Source organism: Gadus morhua, chromosome 4, assembly GCF_902167405.1.
Source record: "Gadus morhua chromosome 4, gadMor3.0, whole genome shotgun sequence".
NCBI classification, from domain to species: domain Eukaryota; kingdom Metazoa; phylum Chordata; class Actinopteri; order Gadiformes; family Gadidae; genus Gadus; species Gadus morhua.
The window spans coordinates 991,817-1,004,059 of NC_044051.1; the positions used below are offsets into that span (position 1 = coordinate 991,817).

The 12,243-nt window shown below is 46.3% G+C and overlaps 1 long non-coding RNA gene across 1 annotated transcript; it reads left to right on the plus strand.

Annotated features, from left to right (window-relative positions):
* The first annotated feature begins 8,732 nt into the window (after positions 1–8,732).
* Positions 8,733–9,487, plus strand: LOC115541513 (uncharacterized). Its single transcript, XR_003976364.1, has 3 exons — positions 8,733–8,781; positions 9,047–9,163; positions 9,238–9,487. It is a non-coding gene; the product is annotated as an uncharacterized LOC115541513 (long non-coding RNA).
* Positions 9,488–12,243: the final 2,756 nt, after the last annotated feature.

Consider the following 12,243-nt stretch of genomic DNA (forward strand, 5'->3'; position numbering starts at 1 on the left):
AGTCGTATCGTAATGTCACTCTGATGTCACTCTAGCTCCACAGTCGTCGTATCGGCCATGTTTAAAACACAACGTGAACAGCCAGACCAGAAACTCAGGAAGAGCAATACATCTGACCTGAGCAGTAAGGCTCCCCTGATATGAACAAGGTTCTGTCTTTGTTCTCTACTGTGTTTGGTCTACATGACTGCTGTCTGTGATCAAGATTGACAGTAGAACAGTGACCTCCATTTGGTCATTGGTCATTGTCCCATGCCATGCTATTTTATGTATTCTTTAATATAGGTATTAGTGGGCAACTAACACAATATTCAAAGACGTTCCCGAAATTCAGCCGTGGTGCAGAGTTACAGCCACTCGGAGCCAGTCGCACATTGAGCTTCCCCCAAATGCGCTGTTTTGGTGTCTGTAGCTATAATGCAAATGAGGAGGAGCGAGGCGGGTCAAGGAGGAGGGTGGGGGTGTGGCCCTGAGCAGCTTGCAGCCACGGTACCATGCGCTCTGTTTACAGTGGATCTATCGCAATGGCGAGGCGCACACAGCCTTTAGCCTTGTACTGTAAATATTCTAGAACACACGGGAGTCCTGGAGCTCTATATCTAAATATTATCATATAGCATACATAGATATCTATATCATATAATATATATTATCACGGCCAAAAGCTGTGTGAGGCGATATTATGAATCTCAAACGACTGCGTTGGGTTCTCCGACGTTCCTGGTTCTTCAACGTCCTCATCAATGTGAAGTAGACTGAACCGCGACAAGGAGGAGAAAGGGATCGTTGCCGGGCAGCGCTTAGGCACCTCCGCCTCCGGCGGTGGTCCCTCAGCGGGGCTCAAGCGGGAGACATTCGCCGCCAACAATCCCTTTCTCCTCCATGTCGTGGTTCATGTTCTTGAGGGAGTCAAAGCCAAAGTTCCTTCCCCCCAATTCATTCTCAACCTTGGCTGAGATAACCCCCAATATGAGTCTCGTTGTAGAAATACCAGAGACGAGAGTCCGACGTGTTATGCGCCATAACACCAAAAGCAGAACGGTTATCCAAATAACAAGGAAGTGCACAACACCTGCTGCCGGCTGCCCGCTGCCGGGCGATGGTGCCTCGCGGCAACCGGCGGCATGTCGCAGTTCATGTACTTCAGCGAGTGTTACGGCCGTGAGCCGACCGCATTGTCTCCCCTCCCTCTGCATGCGCTACTCCTCCTGTTTTTCCGCAGAGCAGCTCAAGTGGGCGGGTCCTTCCGTCCCCGGAACCAACGAGAGAGCGACGGCGCCGTGGAGGCGTATAAAAGCGTGATCGCGGACACCTGTAGAGAATCTAGGCGCGTAGTCGCTTTCGTTGAGAGGTTACATTTGTGTTCCCAGATTTGGGCCAGGGTAAGAATACTGTACTGACGTTGTTCATTTGCACTCATTTAGGTTTGTCTCTGTTTAGCCACACTAGGTTTAGGGGGTGCTGATCATTTGTGTTTCCGTTTTCCTTATGCTAGAGTAGCCAGTTAGGATTTGTTTTAGGACCGTTCTCATTTAGTTATTAGACAGGTAGCTCCGTTTTATTTGAAGGAGTTCTCTTTTGGTTATATTTGTTTCTTTGGTTTGACAGCACCTAGCGGCCCATTTCTGATGGTTGTTACTTTCTGTTCCTTTGTTGGGTTACAATAAATACCTTAATTACAATCCAATCCACCGGGTTGTGTGTGTTGCTTCCCTTTTTCCCCCTGATCGAGTAGGGGTCGTAACATATGTGGGGGCTCGTCCGGGATCTTTTACCCGTTAAAGGGTTCCCGGGATTGTGTATCTGTTTTATCTCCCTTGGCGTAGTTGGTACGATTATTTGATTGTTGGTTGCGTGTATGGCGACGGGGTTTGATTTGCGTGGGTTTTTGGCCGACCCGTCTTATGAAAGCTTCAGTATTTGTAGGAAGGATGATCTCGTCCAAATCGCAGCCCATTTTAACTTGGGGCATTCCCGGCAGATCCTTAAGAGGGATCTTCAAGGGTTGGTACTTGCCGAGTTGCTGGAACGGGAGCTTGTCATGCTGCCGGTGCCGGCAGGGCCGACTGAGGACAGCCGCGAGAGCGTGCAAGGGGTACTGGCAGGGGAGCCACCAAAAACTCCCGTCACGATGCCCAGGTACGATCCTCTCTCGTCAGCGAGCACAAGCTCTATACACGAGGCCAGACTGAAGGTCCGCCTCGCCCGCCTCCGGTTTGAGGCCGAGGAAAGAGCTCAGAACCGAGAGGTTCAGCTCAAACTGGACATTAAGCGGCTGGAGATAGAGGCAGAGACAGCTGTGCGTATCCGCGAGCTGGAACTGGCGTCTCAGACGAAAAGGGGCGTGGTGGTCGATGCAGAGCCTTCCGCCTCCTTATCAACGGGGTCTGCTCCTACGTTTGATATTAATAAAAATATGGCACTTGTTCTGGTATTTAGAGAGGTGGAGGTCGACTCGTATTTTTCGGCGTTTGAACGCATCGCCTCGGCTCTGCGATGGCCCAGCGAGGTTTGGGCGTAGCGAGGTTTGGGCGTTGATGTTGCAGTGCAAAATACAGGGCAAAGCTCAGGATGCTGTTGCTGCGCTCCCGGTAGAGGAAAGCCTAAGTTATGAGCACGTAAAATCAGCCATACTCCGGGCGTACGAACTGGTACCGGAAGCATATCGGCAAAAGTTTCGTGCCTGTAGAAAACCGTCGGATCGGACGTACCTTGAGTTCGCCAGGGAGAAGGGAACTTTGTTTGATAAGTGGTGTTCGTCGTGTAAGGTGGCCGACTACAAATCTCTGCGAGAGATGGTGTTAGTGGAGGAGTTTAAGAGGTGTCTGCCCGATCGTATTGTGGTCTATTTAAATGAACAGAAGGTTTCCTCTCTCTCCTGTGCAGCCGTGCTGGCTGACGAGTACGTGCTGACGCACAAAGCTGCGTTTGGGCCCCAAACTAGCGGCGTTTCTGATGGGAGGAGGAGTTCGAACTTTTTGGTGATGTTCCGTCCCAGACCTCGGTTTTGTCCCACGATGTCGATGTTAAGAACGCACGGCCTATTAAGCAGCATGCGTACCGGGTCAACTCTGTCAAGCGCGCGCTAATGAAACAAGAAGCAGAGTATTTACTACGACACGGTTTCGCCCGCCCCAGCTCTAGTCCGTGGAGTTCCCCATGTCTGGTCGGCATTAAACCAGATGGTTCCCCGCGCTTTATCACAGATTTCCGCAAGGTGAACAATGTCACTGTCCCCGACTCCTATCCGTTGCCGCGGATGGAGGATTGTGTTGACAATTTAGGCACCGCCAAATTTGTCAGTAAACTGGACCTGGTTAAAAGGATACTGGCAAGTTCCATTAACAGAGAGAGCGTCCAAAATATCCGCTTTTGTCACCCCGGATCACTTCCTCGAGTACACGGTCATGGCGTTTGGCATGTGTAATGCGCCTGCTACGTTCCAGCGTTTAGTGAATGTGGTGTTGTCAGGTGTGTCAAACTGTAATGCATACCTGGATGACCTTATTGTGTACACTCGCTCTTGGGAGGAGCATGTACAGGTCCTCGAACAAGTGTTCACCCGGCTCAGGAGCGCCAAGCTCACCCTCAACCTGGCCAAATGTGACTTTGGTGAGGCCACTGTCACTTATCTGGGTCGACGGGTGGGACAAGGTCAGGTGCGGCCTGTTGAGGCTAAGGTCTCGGCCATCTCGGCGTGTCCCGTTCCTACTAACAGGAAGGCCCTGCGCAGTTTCCTCGGCATGGCTGGTTATTACCGCAGCTTTTGCCGAAACTTTTCCTCAGTGGTCCATTCGCTAACCAATCTTCTTAGTCCAAAAGTTGAGTACGTCTGGACAGCAGAGTGTAACCACGCGTTTGAGAGTGTAAAGTCTCTCCTCACTCACGCCCCTGTGCTGGCAGCCCCTGACTTCACAACACCCTTTAAACTGGAGGTGGATGCCAGTGCGGTGGGTGCGGGAGCCGTCCTTCTGCAGGAGGATGATTGGATGATTGGTGATGTTCCGTCCCAGACCTCGGTTTTGTCCCACGATGTCGATGTTACCACCATCCGGTGGGTTACTTCTCCAAGAAGTTTGACGTCCATCAGGTCAACTACTCCACCATCGAGAAGGAAACGCTTGCCTTGCTGTTAGCGCTCCAACATTTTGAAGTCTACCTCGGGTCTAGCTCGTTACCAATAGTGGTTTATACAGACCATAATCCGCTGGTGTTCCTTACGCGCATGCACAACCAGAACCAGCGCCTCATGCGCTGGGCGCTGGCTATGAAGGATTATAGCCAGGAAATTCGACACAAAAAGGGGAGTGAAAATGTTGTAGCTGATGCCCTTTCCAGTTTATAAAGAAAAAGGAGTAACGTGGTATTATTTGTAATTTAGAAAATTTATTTTGATAGGCGGTGGCCGCCATTGTAAGGGGGGGAATGTTACGGCCGTGAGCCGACCGCATTGTCTCCCCTCCCTCTGCATGCGCTACAACTCCTGTTTTTCCGCAGAGCAGCTCAAGTGGGCGGGTCCTTCCGTCCCCGGAACCAACTAGAGAGCGACGGCGCCGTGGAGGCGTATAAAAGCGTGATCGCGTCTTGCAAGCGGCGGCAGACACCTGTAGAGAATCTAGGCGCGTAGTTGCATTCGTTGAGAGGTTACATTTGTGTTCCCAGATTTGGGCCAGGGTAAGAATACTGTACTGACGTTGTTCATTTGCACTCATTTAGGTTTGTCTCTGTTTAGCCACACTAGGTTTAGGGGGTGCTGATCATTTGTATTTCCGTTTTCCTTATGCTAGAGTAGCCAGTTAGGATTTGTTTTAGGACCGTTCTCATTTAGTTATTAGACAGGTAGCTCCGTTTTATTTGAAGGAGTTCTCTTTTGGTTATATTTGTTTCTTTGGTTTGACAGCACCTAGCGGCCCATTTCTGATGGTTGCTACTTTCTGTTCCTTTGTTGGGTTACAATAAATACCTTAATTACAATCCAATCCACCGGGTTGTGTGTGTTGCTTCCCTTTTTCCCCCTGATCGAGTAGGGGTCGTAACAGCGAGTCAAAGCCAAAGTTCCTTTCCCCCAATTCCTTCTCAACCATGGCTCAGATAACCCCCACAACAGTCTCGTTGTGGAAATACAAGACACGTCAAAGAACCGACAAGAAACACTTGCGTTACAGTGTGTGTATTCACACACACACATGTGGCGCTCGCACGGTCGAGTCTCATTGGCGGGCCAACGTTTCTGGGCGGGCCAGGCAGAGTAAGGGGAGGAGCTTAGATGCTTGATGACGTCCTAAACACAGACATTCCAAATCAGCGCACTTGAGCCTCCGTTTTTTCAAAGGCGAGCAGAACAACTAGTGCTCGTTTTACACCAAACGCAAGTTTTAGCCACTGGGGGACCATAGGCAGGCTAGGGGAACCCATATATACATTAGAAAACCTCATAAAGTGAGATTTTCATGTCATGGGACCTTTAATATAAGAGAAGGAAAAGATAACATGCTTAAATTTGACAAAGTTTGGTACGTCAGAGTTGATCGAACAGATTTATAATTCTGTGATTCTAGTTCAAAGCATTAGGGTACTCAGAGTAAAAACACATCAGTAACAAGGTATAATATTCAAGTATTATTTAAAGAAGTACATATATATTTTTAAATTTATCATGATAATTTTAAAAGCTGGAAACAAGTGAAATGCTCTCACCTAAAAACAGCCTTGTAAGAAGAATTATCTTGTCAGTGTGAAAACTGCAGTGTGTGTGTGTGTGTGTGTGTGTGTGTGTGTGTGTGTGTGTGTGTGTGTGTGTGTGTGTGTGTGTGTGTGTGTGTGTGTGTGTGTTGAAGCCCAGGGCAGCGGCCCTTCTTGTCCCGCCTCTTAATAATTTACACCCTTCTTCATATCCCAACCCTTGCAAGCCCACCCCCCTAAACCAGCCGGAGATTCTAATGATATCTGAGCGACAAAAATGTCCGCATATCAGCATCAAGTGTCAATAAGTGTGAATGACCCTCACGGTCGAACCTCCTGATATACAAATGCGGAGAAAAGACAGAGGACATGTGTGAAAACGACTAATAACTTCATTTTCAGCCTGTCCATATATTTCCATTTCAACAATCTGAGAAAGATTATTGAAATCGAAAGTCACGAGAAAGTAGTTGAGCAGCCCTGCAATAAATGATGAAACGAATAGATATCCACAAATCCTAAATTCCAGATGGTGTTTGTTTTTTAGAAGGAGGCAGGAGAGAGCAGACTCCCCTGGACCCAGCTGTGTGTCCTTGAAGAGTGACCGGTCTATGGATCTACCATGGAACTTTAAAGATGGAAATCACCAACCTTCTAAGGAAAGGTGAGGATTCAGCCAATACATCAGGGCTGTTCAACTGGCGGCCCGCGGATCATCTTGATCCGGCCCGCCGGTCATTAATCAGAACATAACAACGTCCGATCACAGGACCACTTGGTGCTGGATTGATTCATGGCTGAGGCCGTTTATTCTGCTGTTTGAATCGTATGAATTTGAATCGTTTTCTATGTTAGCTAAACGCATTGTGAATCAACACTCAGAGTATGAAGGGTACTAAGTGTGTTTTTATGTCAACATGTTAGTGATTAAATGCCATTATAGCTGCTTTCACTCATAGACGTACAGCCCGCTATTAGCCCGCTATTCTCCCGACGGTCCGTGTATGTAAACGACATATCCTGACATTGGACATCCCGAAAAAAGACTACCCCTGAGGTTGTATTTTAGCCGGCGGAAATGTTAATTACGTTTATATTTGAATGAGCCGTAGAAGGTCAGCATTTCACACCATTTGAGTGGGCGTTTTGCAAGTTGAGTGGCACCCTAAAACGATAATCAGCCTGTTGCCTTTTGTTCGCTGAATGGTTTAAAAATATTTCAATGTTGGCACTGCTTTTCAGTCATTTGTGGTGGACGCTAAATGATTGGTCTTGTAGTAACCCTAAAAGTACACAACATACAATAAATTACAAGTAGTGCTGTCAGTTAAACGCGTTATTAATGGCATTAACGCAAACCAATTTTTCCTGCGTAAACTTTTTTACTGCGCGATTAACGCAATTTTATTTAAAATTATATATATATATTTTTTTTTTCCCTCAAAACAAAGAAGCAGTAGCCTGACTGCTATGTTCGAGGCAGTATGTTTGTATTTTCATCGTTTAATTGCACTATAGGCATTTTTTTTGTATCGTCCTGTTTTGATAAGTATATGCCAATGTTGTTCTCAATAAAAAAACATTTGCACAAGGCAAGCCGTTGCACATCTCCATGTTGATAAGAGCATTAAAATGAGAAAAATTAATGGGACAAAGAAATCAAGCTATATTAGCATAGAAAAAATGTAATCGCAAGTTAACTGACATTAATGCGATTAATGACGATTAAATATTTTAATCACTTGACAGCATTAATTACAATGCATGTGTTCACAGTTGCACGCGTATATAGAAAACGCTTTTTTTATTATTAAGTTACACCGTTCCTGCTGTGGGCTCCCAGACCGTAGTCGAGGAGCACAGGGGAGACGTTCCCTCCAGGGCCGATGTTCTCTCGGGGGGAACACCCTTCACTTTGACCGGCAGTGGGTCTGCTTAGAGGTCCGAATATGGTCGGAATGAAGCGGCCACCGATTCATGACAGGCTGGGTACTTTATTCTTAGTTTCACTAACTTTACAGAACACGTTTGCACAGACACAACCGGACTCGTTCATTACTTCACTAGACTGACACACGCTACCGCTCGCTCTCCTCGCTCGTCCACTCACACGCACATACTGCCATTCCCGCACACACACATACGCTACTCTCGTAACAATTATAATTAACAGTTAGCTGAACATTATGGGGTCCCGGCCTTCCATTCCCTGTTTTCTCAGCTAATCACAGAAATCAACTACATTTGTACCAGTGTTTGTGACATGTGAAATGAAGCAAAGAAATGCGCCTTCTTTCTCCGGTAACGCAGTCATTCGTGACGCCTTTCTTCTTCGTCGTTTCTTCTATTTGTCTCTAACTCACGCTCCAATCTTTTATTGATCGATGCGGATGTCGTGGATGCAACGGAATATATGATGCATCGCTGCAGCAACATTTGAGATGAGTTTTTCCCGTTCTGCCTCCGTGCCGTCTGCGGTCAAACCAAAACAGAGAGAGTGACAGCGGCCCTTCTTATCCCGCCTCTGGATAATTTAGACCCTACTTCATATCCCAACCCTTGCAAGCCCACCCCCCTAAACCAGCCGGAGATTCTAATGATGTCTGAGCGACAAAAAAGTCAGCATATCGGGCAACAAGTGTGAATAAGTGTGAATGACCCTCACAATCGAACCTCCTGATGTACAAATGCGGAGAAAAGACGTAGGACATGTGTGAAAACGGCTAATAACTTCATTTTCAGCCGGTCCGCAAAAATTCTCAAAACAAAAGTATTTTCTTCAAGTATAATTATTTACAATTTCAAACATAAATTACATTAACTAAAAAAAAATCATGGAAAATATGGACATATTTCCATTTCAACAATCTGAGAAAGATTGTTGAAATCGAAAGTCATGAGAAAGTAGTTGAGTAGCCCTGCAATAAATGATAAAACGAAAAGATATCCACAAATCCTAACGTCCAGATGATGTTTGTTTTTCAGAAGAAGGCAGCAGAGAGCAGACTCCCCTGGACCCAGCTGTGTCTCCATGAAGAGTGACCACTCTATGGATATACCTGTTAGGTTTAAAGATGGAAATCAGTCTATTGAGAAGAGGTGAGGATTTATCAGAGATCATAAAGATACTAATTCTGTCAAACGTCCATAAATCCTGGTTCTTGTTTTTCTAGAAGAGTCCAGCAGCAGAGAGCAGACTCCCCTGGACCCAGCTGTGTCTCCATGAAGAGTGACCGGTCTATGGATGTACCTGTTAAGTTTAAAGATGGAAATCAGTCTATTGAGAAGAGGTGAGGATTTATCAGAGATCAAAAAGGTTCAGCTTCCATTAAACGTCCATAAATCCTGGTTCTTGTTTTTCTAGAAGAGTCCAGCAGGAGAGAGCAGACTCCCCTGGACCCAGCTGTGTCTCCATGAAGAGTGAGCGGTCTATGGATGTACCTGTTAAGTTTAAAGATGGAAATCAGTCTATTGAGAAGAGGTGAGGATTTATCAGAGATCAAAAAGATACAGCTTCTATTAAACGTCCATAAATCCTGGTTCTTGTTTTTCTAGAAGAGTCCAGCAGCAGCAGAGAGCAGACTCCCCTGGACCCAGCAGTGTCTCCATGAAGAGTGACCGCTCTATGGATCATCCTCCTGTCCAGTTTAAAGATGGAAATCACCAACCTTCTAGGGAAAGGTGAGGATTCAGCCAATACATCAGGGCTGTTCAACTGGCGGCCCGCGGATCATCTTGATCCGGCCCGTCGATCATTAATCAGAACATAACAACGTCCGATCACAGGACCACTTGGTGCTGGATTGATTCATGGCTGAGGCCGTTTAGTCTGCTGTTTGAATCGTATGAATTCTAATCTTTTTCTATGTTAGCTAAACGCATTGTGAATCAACACTCACAGTATGAAGGGTACTAAGTGTGTTGTTATGTCAACATGTCAGTGCTTAAATGCCATTCTAGCTGCTTTCACTCATAGACGTACAGCCCGCTATTAGCCCGCTATTCTCCTGACGGGCCGTGCATGTAAACGACATATCCTGACATTGGACATCCTGAAAAAAGATCACCCATAGGTTGTATTTTACCTGGCGGAAATGTTAATTACCTTATATGTGAATGAGCAGTAGAATGTCAGCATTTCACACCATTTGAGTGGGCGTGTTACATGTTGAGTGGCACCCTAAACGATAATCAGCCTGTTGCCTTTTGTTCGCTGAATGGTTTAAAGTACTTTAATGTTGACACTGCTTTTCAGACTCATTGAATTGGGGGAAAGGAACTTTGGCTTTGACTCCCTGAAGTACATGAACCACGACATGGAGGAGAAGGGGATTGTTGGCCGCGAATGTATCCCGCTTGAGCCCTGCTTCCCGCCGCCTCGGCAGCGGTCAGCGCTAATCACCGCCTCCTGAAGCGGTGGTCCATCGGCAGCGAGGCTCCGGCGGGAGACGACCGCGGTCAACAATCCCTTTCTCCTCCATGTTGTGGTTCATGCCTACTTCAGGGAGTCAAAGCCAATGTTCCTTTCCCCCAATTCATTCTCAACCATGGCTGAGATAACCCCCACTACGAGTCTCGTTGTAGAAATACCAGAGACGAGAGTCCGACGTGTTATGCGCCATCACACCAACAGCAGAACGGTTATCCAAATAACAAGGAAGTGTACAACACTTGCGTTACAGTCCTGGAGCTCTATATCTAAATAATATCATATAATACATAGATATCTATATCAAATAATACATATTATCACGGCCAAAAGCTGTGTGCACGTCCAGACGATATAATGAATCACAAAGGACTTCGTCGGGTTCTCCGACGTCTCTGGTTCTTCCACTTCCACATCAATCTGTAGTAGACAGAACCGCGCGCTGCCTGCTGCCTGCTGCCGGCGCAAGGCACCACCGCCCGGCTGCCCGCTGCCGGGCGGTGGTGCTTCGCGGCGGTGGTGCCTCGCGCCGCGGCAACCGGCGGCAGGCAGCATGTCGCAGTTCATGTACTTCGATGTTGTTCTGCCATTGCATTCAAAATTCTGTAACTAGCCTGTTACTACGAACTAAGCAACTACCATACACGTATTAGCATTTAGCACTAGCTCAATCACGACTCCTTCAGAATTCTTGTGGGTGGTTACGAACCAACCAAGTGGGCAGGGCCATGAATAATAGTTTGACAACGCTACGTCACAGTGTCACCTTATCCAGATTGGCTAATTTCTTCTGCTTTTTTCCTTTCATTGCCTATTGCATTCAGCAGACACACTGCATAGATTTCAAACTTACCACAGCTCACAAACTTATTCAGACCTATGTTATTTAACAAACAACAGGAAAAATGTGATTTTAATGGCATGGGCTCTTTAAATGCCATTATAGCTGCTTTCACACATAGACGTACAGCCCGCTATTAGCCCGCTATTCTCCAGACGGGCCGTGTATGTAAACGACATATCCTGACGTTGGACATCCTGAAAAAAGACTACCCCTGAGGTTGCATTTTGGCCGGCGGAAAAGTTAATTACTTTATATGCAAATGAGCAGTAGATTGTCGGCATTTCACACCATTTGAGTGGGCGTGTTGCATGTTGAGTTGAACCCTAGACGATAATCAGCCTGTTGCCTTTTGTTCGCTGAATGGTTTAAAAAAAAAAATAATGTTGGCACTGCTTTTCAGAGTAATTTGTGGTGAACGCTAAATGATAGGTCTTATAGTAGCCCTAAAAGTACACATCATACTGTATAATGTGTACTTTTAGGGTTACTATAAGACCTATCATCAAAAATCATTTTCTATGTACGCATGCAGTTGTGAACTCATGTATTGTAATTTATTGTTTTACAATAAATTACAATACATGAGTTCACAGCTGCACGCGTATATAGATATATAGAAAATGTTTTTTTTATTATTATGTTCCACCTTTCCTGCTGTGGGCTCCCAGACCGTAGTCGAGGAGCACAGGGGAGACGTTCCCTCCAGGTACGATGTTCTCTCGGGGGGGAACACCCTTCACTTTGACCGGCAGTGGGTCTGCTTAGAGGTCGGAATATGGTCGGAATGAAGCGGCCACCGATTCTTGACAGGCTGGGTACTTTATTCTTAGTTTCACTATCTTCACAGTACACGTTTGCACACAACCGGACTCGTTCATTACTCATAACATTATAGGGTCCCGGCCTTCCATTCCCTTTTTTCTCAGTTAAACACAGAAAGACTACGGTCTGGGAGCCCACAGCAGGAAAGGTGTAACATAATAATAAAGAAAACATTTACGTTTTTATTTTACATCATACGTCTCCGCTTTCAAAGATAGCCTTTGTCCGGGTTGCTCCCTCTAACTTGTTCTGGACCTCGGAAGAAGACCAGAATCCAAGGAGAAAGTTTGTCTCCTCCACGGTCCACTGCGTTTTCGTCTTCAAATTCATCGTTTACTTCAGTGTTTTTAAAAATGCCGGTCTTCGTTGGTCTTCCTGTTTATGAAGGTAAGGATAACCCCACCCCTGGTGTAAAGGCAGTTCTCGTTCTAGCCCAGCTCAATCCTGGGGTTGGAGTTGAACCGGT